General features: G+C 35.3%; 1 long non-coding RNA gene across 2 annotated transcripts in view; it reads left to right on the plus strand.

Annotated features, from left to right (window-relative positions):
- LOC113066562 (uncharacterized) overlaps window positions 1–11,184 on the plus strand; it is a 31,061-nt gene extending 19,877 nt beyond the window's left edge. Inside the window, exons 2-3 of one of the 2 annotated variants that reach the window (XR_003279190.1) lie at window positions 721–866; window positions 10,374–11,184. This is a non-coding gene — a long non-coding RNA (uncharacterized LOC113066562). Of the gene's footprint in view, window positions 1–720; window positions 867–2,684; window positions 3,326–10,373 lie in introns of those variants that run through there. The other variant, XR_003279189.1, reaches the window with a different exon arrangement.
- Window positions 11,185–11,570: the final 386 nt, after the last annotated feature.

Raw genomic sequence — 11,570 nt, forward strand, 5'->3', positions numbered from 1 at the left:
AATCCTACCTTAGCAACCGTTGCCCTCTTCAATAAGCTTTTCAGTCTATGAAGGATATTTGTGTTTGCATTGTTTTAAACAATATATTTACATTTTACACTTATATTTCCTCTTTTACATTTGTATTCACCATTAAATTAATTTTATATTTTTTATCTATTTATATTTCCTGTTTTATGTATATATTATTTTTAGAATTTAAAATGTTATATTTATTATATATTTTCATGTATATTTGTGTATATTTGTATATATATATATATATATAGATAGATAGATAGATAGATAGATAGATAGATAGATAGATAGATAGATAGATAGATAGATTATTGTTCATTATTTATATATTTCTTATTTTTATATTTCTTGTTTTATTTATTAATGTATTTATTTATTTTTTAAATAGTTTTTTTTCCCCCTTTTTCATATCTTAAAAAAATCTTAAATTCAAACTATGGATCAAACTAATGTGTCATAATAGTTCATTTCTGTAGTTTTCTTTGTAATTTGTAGCAGTAACCAAAGGGGTGGGGCTTAGCAGATGCTCATTTGATTAATAAAAGTTGTTTCCAGCAGGATTCCCAATCGTTCATCAATCAAGGTGTGATGAACTGCATCACATGCCTGCAGTTTCTCGTTGATTATATATCGCAGTCAGTTGCATCGTTCTCATTGTAGCCAAATTTTAACCGTGACCTCCACTAATGATTTCTCCGGCAGTGCTGCTGTCTCCTGAGGTGCTGCCCCATTACCTGAGGGTATCTGTGAGCTCTCCGGACTGACGATTAGAGGCATTAGTCTCATGGCACGGCGGATCTTACACGGGCTCAGGGATATCAGAGAAGTTTCCTGCACGGCTTAATGAGGTGTGTGTTTCTGCATTTCTGTGTGTGTGGGTTTGGACTCTTCATAATGCATTACATTTCTTACATTAAAAATGAATGCCAGCCCTTTATCTCTCTGTCAATATCATACTTAGAGGATGTTGTGTAAAACAGTACGCCACACAGTGAAGTTATTATAGACCTTTCCTTAACAACAACAACAAAAATATGTACAAAAATGAGATGCTTGAGATGAACGCCACATGATTTTTAGGTCAGTGTGTGTGTGTGTGTATGTGTGTGTGTGTGTGTGGCTCAATCCCAGTTTGAAACCGATCCATACTTTATAGTGATTAGGATTAAGATTAGAATTAGTGCTTCCCAAAATCTTGGTCAGATTGCATACTATTACCATGCTTTCTAGACCAGAATTACTAGGATTTAAATTTAATCTTGAAATTCTTCATTCATCTAAACGTTTTTGTATTTGCCTTTATTTATGCTTAAAATGTTTTTTTTTTTCCATTACAAGCAAGAAATAAAAAATAAAAAATTGAATGAATCATTTTTACAAAAGTGTTTTCCTCCCTTACCACTTCATGAACAGAAGTATGCTATTTATTGATGATATGATATTTAATAATTTTTAATTATGCCTATGCACTGTAATAAACAGCAGACTATACCTAAAATATGTTAATACAGCATTGTGATGCAATATAGCATTTATTTATTTATCCTTTATTTTATTTATTTATTTATTTATTCTTTTTAAAGTTTAGTGCATAGTTTTCATAGTAGTGCTTAAATTTAATCCCATTATTTTTAAATTAAGTAACTAGTAGGTGTTGTCATAACGTTCACCTTGGAGTGTTCTTCTGTGTTCTGATTGGTGGATGATGATGATCTTGAGTCAGTTCGGGAGTTCGGAGCGGGTTCGCGAATCATTTGAGTCAGTTCGGGAGTTAGGAGCGTGAATCATTTTAATCCGTTCAGGAGCTCGGAGCGGGATCGCGAATCAATTGAGTCAGTTTGGGGATCGCGAATCATTTGAGTCAGTTTGGGAGTTCGGAGCGGAATCGCGAATCATTTGAATCAGTTTGGGTTTCGCGAATCATTTGAGTCAGTTCGGAAGTTCGGAGCTAGTTCGCGAATCATTTGAATCAGTTTGGGGTCGTTAATCATTTAAGTCAGTTCGGGAGTTCGGAGCGGGATCGCGAATCATTTGAATCAGTTTGGGGTTCGCGAATCATTTGAGTCAGTTCGGGAGTTCAAAGCGGGTTTGCGAATCATTTGAGTCAGTTCGGAAGTTCGGAGCTAGTTCGCGAATCATTTGAATCAGTTTGGGGTTCGCGAATCATTTAAGTCAGTTCGGGAGTTCGGAGCGGGATCGCGAATCATTTGAATCAGTTCGGGAGTTCGTAGAGTGTTCGCGAATCATTTGAGTTAGTTTGGGAGTTCAAAAGCGAATCATTTGATTCAGCAACAAAGTAATTGAGTTAATTCATCTCAGTATTTTTGTATTCAGAAAATGCTTAAAAGCATTATTATTATTAGCTATTATTATTATTATGCTATAAGTAAAACATTAAAATTGTAACAAAAAATGCTTTTTACAAACAAAATGTCACATTTTCTTCTAAATAAACAGAAGGATGTTATTTATTGATATTATTTTTATTTATACCTACATACAGTAATAAATGGTTATATTTACCTAAAAATCTTAATACAACATTCTGAAGCTATATAGCATTTACTTACTTATTTATGTAGTATTGTTTATTAATTTTACATTGTATTATTTAATTTTAATATGTTATTTCTAAGCTTTTAATTAATTGTAGGTTTTCTTTACAGGTATTTTTCCATTGGATATGAATCTGACCAGCAAGTACATACTTTTCATACTTGGTGAATGTATGCAAATTGGAATCCAGCCATTGTGTGTGTTGAACTGTAATTAGTTTTTAGTTGCTTGGAGATTGATGGAATCGCCGTTGGTAGACAACAGATGTGTCCTCAAGCGCTGTGATTTCATGTTATCAACCGTTTTTGATCTTCTCAATTAAAGATATGCAAACAAAGTTGCATCTCCGTGTCGCTGGCCTCCGCTGTCTCTGGGTTTTGATCAGAGGTTCTGCGGCGTCTCTGGCGTCATCACGCATCCTCAGAGCTCTGGCTGAACACACAGGTCAGTAATCAGCTGAATTCTTCAGCTTTGATTCAGTGTAAATGGACAGCTGCCTGATTCCTCTACTGGGAGATGCTGACCGTTATCTGACCGCCTTTATTTGTCAAACGCCTCCAGATCTCACCTGCCACCTGAGCCCCTCAACGCTTGAACAGTACAGGTCAACTGGTGATACAGAATGTGGTCGTATGTGTGTGTGTGTGTGTGTGTGTGTGTGTGTGTGTGTGTGTGTTTGGAGGGAGGCGTGTCATCTCTTTTCTTACACCATTAGATCGGTTTTGAAAGTGTAGGAAGAGCTGAGTTTGTAGGATCAAGTGGGAAGCTATCTATCTTATCTATTAATTTTTTTATTATAATGTTTACATAAAAAAAGAAATATTATTTTAAATTATTTTTTTTCTTATTTTTATTTATAATTTTTGTGATAGTAGCAGTTGTAGTTTTGTACTGTACTGATTTTCAACTTCAAAATTATTTTATTGTTTTTACATTTTAAATCATTTTTTATTTTACATGTATCTAATTTTTCTTATTTTTATTAGCAGTAGTGGTTTATAATTTTACGTATATCACAATAGTTTTGTAGTATACTGATTCCCAACATCAAACATATTATTTAATTTTATTATATACATTTTATTATTTTATAATTAAATTAATTTTTTTTATAAGTAGAAGTCAGTTTTAAAATTTACAAAATATAATTATTTAATTAGTAAATTATTGTATTTTTAATATTTCATATAATTTCTGAGCAAGTTGGTTAGGAAGAGAAATTACGCTAAACAAAAATCTATGAATATGTATTTAATTTTTAAAACATACGGCAATATCATCTTGTACACAATTATATAATAAATACAAATATTTATTTATTTAATATTTATTATGTTTTATGTAGTGCCATCTACTTCTGTTGGTCCAGTTAAAAGCATCTATTGTAGTGTTTAATTTTAAGGGGCCTTAAATGTTACTTTCAATTTGGCTTCCTATCCGCTTCACACTTACACCTGAAGGCATTTTCAGGTTCACACCAACCCTCTTCTTCAATGTGATACTTTCTCCTGCGTGATTTGCACCATGCCATCTAAGTCTTATTTTTACAGCCTCTTTTGTCTGTGACTAAGTAGCATCTCATCGTTTTCCATGTGGGTTGTGGGCTGAAGTTTGCTATTGTTGCCTAAAAACCTGCATTTCTCATTTATTTCTCGCTCGTCCGCTCTTGCTGTTGTGCATATTCTCATCTTTGGGTTTGTATCTGGCTGGAAATTGATAAGCCAGAATCCCTGACAATCCAAAAGGCTTTGTGTGTGTGAGGAGGGGATACCTTCTTGTTTATCAAGCTCGCCTCTTCCAGATGGCACTCAGCAGAAAGAATCCACTTCTTGACATGCTCTCTCTCTCTCTCATTATTGGCCGGCTGTGGGCTCTCACAGGACACCGGGCAAGTTTTTGGGGGCCAGACTCCATCGCAGTGAGGGTCTGAAGAAGTTCCTTGCCGGGAGGCATAAAAGTACAGGATGTTTGGGTTTAAGTGTGTCTGTACACACTCAGCCTCTTTATTTTCATCTGAATGGCTTGTGATCCATTACGCGTAATGGATATTTACACATTTTAATACATCATCCATGCAATCCTTTTAAACTATCATAAGTCAATAAATCAATAGCCTGATTTATTCAAAACAACCCATAGTCATTTGTGCCATAAGTGTTCATGCATTTGTTGCTGCAGTCGTTTTTGAAACAGCATCTTTCATGCGTCAAGCCTGTGCGGATTCCTCCAAGCTGATGCTTATTTCAAACAAACACTGTAGCCTACAGCAAATCTGCTTCACCATTTGCAGTAATCATGGTCTATTTTTGAACAATGCTGTACAGCAGACTTGCTCCTGGAGATCTACCTTCCTGCAGAGTTCAGATCTGGCTAATCAAACACACTTGAACTAGCTAATCAACAGCTCTGTCTCAATTTGCATACTTGTACTAAAAGTACATTTTGAATCTGTTTTAAGACTGTACACCAGTATTGGGAGACAGTGTCTCAGATCATTTTATATCATTGTTTCTATTTGCACACCAACATTCGCATTAGCTAAATTACATTATCGTATTTATTATTTCCGTTTGCATGTAGCTAGACGATGTTATCACATTGTCTCCATTTGCAAATGAATGTTAGCTTTTACTAAATTAACATATTTCATTTAGTTACTAGTTGCATGTAAACGTTAGCATTATTGAAACAAACTCATTACAAATTGTTTGTTTACATTTAAACACTAGAATTAGCTAATCTGCTTTATCGCATATTTTTTCCATTTGCATGCGAATTCAGTTAGAATTAACAAAACCAAATTGTTTGTTTACATTTGAGCTTTAGCATTAGCTCAATGGCTTTATCACATATTGTTTCTGTTTGCATTTGAACAATAGCTTTAGCTAGACAAACGTATTGCATTGTTTTGCATGGTAACGTTAGCATTTACTAAACAAACATACTGCATATTGTTTAAATTTGCATGCAAACATTAGCATTACTGAAATTGTTTACTTTTGCATTTGAACCCTTGCATTAAACAACCTTACTGCATGGACTCTGTTCATGTGAACGTTAGCAAAAGAACATTATCGTTTGTTATTTCTGCAAGGTTAGCATGAGCTAAATTCATTACCATAAAATCCAATGTAATACTTATATTTAGCATTTAGGTTAGTACATGAAAAATACATGTTGAAGTGCAACCTTTTTAGCCTCAACATTTTTAGCCAACCCCATTAGCATAATTTCAGTGGTAGAGCATTGTGTTCGCAGTGAAAAAGGTTGTGGGTTCAATTCCCAGGGAACACACATACTGGTAAAAAAACAATTATAGCCTGAATGCACTGTAAGTCTCTTTGAATAAAAGTGTCTGCTTAATGCATAAATGTAAAATATATGTATTATATACTGCACAAATAGTAATAATAGAATACTGTTCTGAACTATTATTGTAATATACTATTTTAAGGCAAATATTATGCAAATTGGGCCACAGCACTAGTATCCTGCAGAGTTTAGTTCCACCTCTAATCAAACACCTGTCCTAATCAAGGTCTAGAGGTTCAAATTGAAAATGAGAGAGTGTTTATACAGAGCTGGAACTAAATTAAAAAAAATAAACTAGAAGCAGCTGTAATGGAGCGTTTGACATAGGAAGTGGATTCACACCGTTCTTTGACGTAACATTTTCACTAGTGTGCGACCGACCTGCGTTTCTCAGCAGAAGGGTTGTGTGCTTCTCCTAGAGAGTATGATGCCTCGGTCACAGGGCATTGAACTGCTTTCAGAGGTCTCTTTGTGTGCTCGTCCATGTCTCGTGCTTTGCTTTGTGTATTTATAGACTGTCTAACTTGCCGTCCTGCAGGTCATCAGGTTGTCGCGTGCTGTTGGCTGATCGAACCGGTGTTGGTTTGTGGATTTTTCTGGGTCCTGTATGGATAATCGTTCGATGGGTCCGTCAGATAAGTAGCACAGTGTCACAGGCCACCGATCCAGCGCTTATCTTCACATTCCACCACTAGTGCAGTGCTAATGAGTGGTAGAAACCCTCAAAACCATTATTGAGCTCTTTGAAAGCCGATATATTGACTCGGCTTGGAGGTTTGTTTTCCTCAGCTGATCGTGTTTGTGTGACTACATTGACAGAGAGGCTGTTATGTCATTCTCTAAGTAAGTTGGTGACTGTCTTGGTAATTCTTCTTCTTATAATTTTACTATACTTTCTACTGTTAAATATTATAGCAAAATAGTATTTATACTGTATATTGAACTATTTATTTTGGCAAACACCATACTGTATTTACAGTGACATAATATGTGCACAGTATGCATGTTTTGTGTATGCAAAATATGTGCCGAAATGTTCAATATACCACAAAGCACAGTGTCAAATATAATTAATATATAACTAATGTATGCATTTACACCAATGTATATTATACTTCATATATTATATAAACTAATATAGACTTGTATGCACATTATTATTATTATTATTATATTCATTAATGATTTGTATGTGTGCATATATAAATAATTATAATGCATAATGTATGTGTAGAAGTTTATAAATAAATGTATTTATTATACAGAAATCTGCTCAAATGTTCGTGCAGTACACCACTGTGCTAAATATGAAGTCATGTGACTACAACAGCATACTGTTGCTGCATACCTACTATTTCACTTAATACTTATAATAATACTTAATGCATGCACACCTATGGCATAATTCTTAATACTTGAGCTGTGTACAGTGAACACAACACAGTATTAATTTGTAGTATGGTACTGTAGTATTCTGTTCCATTGAAAACAACATCTTGTTGTTGACTTGTGGCTCATAAACTCAATGTCTGATAAGTAAATTGTCTCTCCTTCTTTCCTAAAACCACCGTGTTGAACGTTTCTCTTATTCATTTTTCATTGAATGGTCTGTTTCCTCCTCATACCCTCTCCAGCTGTGAAGAACACTTTGATTTTTGTTTGTTCATGTCAGCATAGTGTAAGCAGGTGTCCCGGCAGCTCTCCTGAATTATCCTTCATGGGCCATTGAAGTGTCTGTTGAAGCAGCACAAGTCTATGTCTTCACACTAAGCCTGCACTGATTTCTGGTGAAAGCGGCATTTACTGACTGGCCGATAGAAGTATTTATCAAACAAAAGCTCCTGACAGTTATAGCTTGAAAGGATCGAATAGCGAATCCAAACATGAATCCAAACACCAGGTTAATATTCAGGTGGGTTGAGTGTAGGCTGGTAAACTACAGGAAACTCTTGCGGCAGGGAGAGCGTTTTCCCCATCGTGGAATCATGCATTTACATGAAGCTTCAGTGTATTGTAGTGTCTGGGCAGAAAAATCACTTAGCACAAAGCTTTCATATGCCTTCAAATGCTCTCTCTCGTTCGGATGCCCTTTGCTACCCCCTTGCTTTAGAAATCCTCTCCGATTCGCTCTGAGGGTAGCATTTCTCAGCTACACATATACTCAGGAAATTTCATTCAGGATTGTGAGGAGAAATCATGTGGCTTATGAAAACGATGTCTCTCCGGCTCATGTTCTCGTCTCGTTTCAGGCTCGTTCGCTCACTAATTAAATATTCTCAGGCTTGCATTCACAGACCCCAAACTGTGAATCCGCGAATTCACTCGACACTCCAGTGAGTAGTAAGGTTTGATCCCTCTTTCACTCGCCTTTCTCACTTCTACACTCACCTCGTAATTTCTCTCTCTCACTTGACTTTCTTTGGAGTGGAGTCTCCTGTGGATTCCCACTCGATCCGGATGTTTTCCTGCAGACTGTATCACGTTTTTTTCCCTTTGTATAATTCTCTTCATCGCATCATTAAAGACTCCTCTTTATCTCCCTTGCATCATTTTTCACATTTATGTGAGAAGCGCAATTTTTGCAGTGTAATCTCAACCTTTTTGTATTCTGTATTTTTGATTAAAAAAAAAAAATATATATATATATATATATATATATATATATATATATATATATATATATATATATATATATATATATATATATATATATATATATATAATCATCCTTGGAAGATAATGTGACTTGTTAAAACTTGTTTTTGAAGAAATTATATGGAATTCTATTGTATTTTTCTCATTTCAATTTATTTTAAATATAAATCTTATGTAAAATTATAAATGTATTTACTGTCACAGCTCAAAAAAAAAAAAACATACTCCAAACTTTTGAATTGTAGTGAGCAAGTTGATTATGTAGTATATAGTTACTTGTACACTAATATTGTTCACACTGCCCAACCCTGGTTGAATCTACTTTAGACAGCTTGACGCTTGTAGATAAGGGATAAGTTGAAAGTGTATTTGTTTACCATTTGCATTGGCAGCTTTTAATACCATTTGAGCCTTGAGTGATTTTAAACAGGCTGCTGTTAGCTGATTGATAACGTTTAGTGCGACATGGCTGCGGTTTCACTGGGGCTGCAAATCAAAGGATGAAGCAGTACTGCACATCACTGAAATCCAGCACTGGGCCCAATACCGAGCCCTGAGGGACACCATAATGGCTGCATGTACCGCAGATTTCATATTGTTGCACTGCTGGAGCTAATGGGGCGGCGTTTGGGTGAATGCTTGAATCTCACATTACTCACAATCTGCCTCTCTAATGGCTCTTCAACATTTTAAATCGTTTTCACTGCTAAAACAAGCTCTTGGCGGGTCCACGATTAGGGCATCAGCGGACTTGTAATGATTTTCTGCGTTGTTGTTTTTTATGGAAACATTGAAATCTAAAACCATGCTTACACTGAGTTAGACAAAGGGTCAGTTCACTAAAAAGTTTAGTTCAAGAAGTTTAACCTGTTTATTCTAGTTTAACCAGATGCTGGTTAAACTGCTAACTGGCCTGGAAAGGCTGTAATTGCATCTTTCAAGTTGCATTTTTCACTTTTTTTCATGTGTTTGTGCCGTAACTGATTAGTGAAATTTCTTTTAGTGTACTGTGTGTAAAAACAACGCAGATTGTGTGTTGATGTTGTTAACAGGTGCAATTAATTCTTAGCAAATCCCTCACCTAAATATTTAAAGAGTCATATTCCTCTAGCTCTATTCATTCTCCATTGTTGTGTGATGTGTTGACCCTCTGGGAATGACTTGCAGACAGATGTGGTCTAGCTTTGCTCCTTATTGACGGACTCCCGCTGGTTTTGGCTTCGATACCAGTGTGGGAATCATCACATCCAACACCTGTTCCTCTGCTTAGCACCTTCTTGTCTTCCTGAATGATTTGCTCTCTCAGGGAAATTTCTGTGAGGCTTTATATGTTTTCTTCCTTTTCTCTTTCTCTCTCCCTCAATCTCTCCTTCTCTGCTTAAGCTCATTAAATGTTTCCGAGAGAATAGGAAATCAATGGCGCATATGGCGTGAGAGAACTTTTTTCTTGATTCGTTTTACCCTGTGTTTATCTGTTTTCACATCTCTCTCTCTTTCCTTCATTTATCTCATTGTTTAGCAAGATATATTTACTTGAGAAGCAAAATTGCGGAAGATATTGAAGGGGCAGTTCACTAAAAAAATATTATGGTGAATAAATAATGTCCGAATATTCATTTTCAGGTGAACGATGCAATTTTATGCAAGCAGTTTTATGCTTAAAATGAGTTTGCCATTGGGGGAAGACAAACTAAACTAATTTTAAGAGAGTATATCTTGAATTAAATCTTAATATCCGATGCAGTCTTGCTTCTAAAGTAAATTTATCCTGATGTTTAGACATTTGGACCTGAAAGCAAGACAAATACTGATTAAGAAATTATTTTTTCTAGATTTTCCCACTCATCTTCCTCTGGGGCGGCAGACTGTAAGGTAGGAATATGGTTGTTTTCAGATGTGCTCTTCATCTTATAGGCAGATGAGCCTTGGCTTGGTGGCCGTCCAGTGTTTCTAGTTGAAATGGGTATGCAGCACTTGGTTAGGTTCCAGCATGTCCTTTATTCATCCTGACACACATCAGGCTTCTGGTTTCCAGCGGGAAGAGCTTCTGGAAGGAAAATGAGAATGTGTCTGATTGCTTCAAATGTTTATCGTTTCCCCTCCTCTCATTCAATCATCCTTACTGGCTCTCTCAGCGTTGAGCTGTGGGTTTGATTAGTCAGCCTAGTGGAGGATGACAGCATGCTAAACCGCCTTTCTAAAGTGACTGAAATCAGGTTTCTTCCTTAAGAGGACCCTATTTGCTTTCTTTTTTGTTCATGTCTTTGGTCTTGTTGTACATTATTTATCAGGTTCTCTGATTTCTAAACTAGAAATGACCATCAGCCTCTGAAATGACTTTTTTACCCATTGACATGAATCAAGCTGACACATGTGGGGAAATAATCGTAATCATTAATATCAAAACCTTGAAATCCAAGAGCCAATCAAATCTTATGTGGGTGGGTCTTGGTTTAGTTATGATTTAATAATGATTTACCCTGAAACATGCCACACATGCTTCATTAAATGTGTTTACGTCTTGATTGTGGTGAATTTCCGAGTGAAATGGAATGTATGGTGGGACTTTATTTTATGTACTGCTAACTGTTTTGGGTTATGAAAAGTGGCTTATACATAGTAGTTTTAAGCCAGAAGTTTTTAAACAAAGTCTCGTATGCTCATTAAGGCTGCATTTATTTGATAAAAGATACAGTAAAAAAAAACAGCAATATCTGAAATATTATTTCAATTTAAAAACTCTTTTCTATCTGAAGATATTTATTCCTGTGATGCAAAGCTGAATTTTCAGCATCATTCCTCCAGTCTTGAGTGTCACATGATCCTTCAGAGATCATTCTAATATGATGATTTACTTCCCCCAAAAAGTTTCTGATTATTATAATTGTTGAAATTCATATTATATTTTTGAGGAAACTATTTGTCAAGATTTCTTATTTAAAATGGAAATAGTCAAATTAGATCAATTTAATTCATCCTTGCTGAATAAAGGCATTCATAAAGACATTATTTGTTAAACCTGTCATTAT

This window comes from Carassius auratus, chromosome 50, assembly GCF_003368295.1.
Source record: "Carassius auratus strain Wakin chromosome 50, ASM336829v1, whole genome shotgun sequence".
Classification (NCBI taxonomy): domain Eukaryota; kingdom Metazoa; phylum Chordata; class Actinopteri; order Cypriniformes; family Cyprinidae; genus Carassius; species Carassius auratus.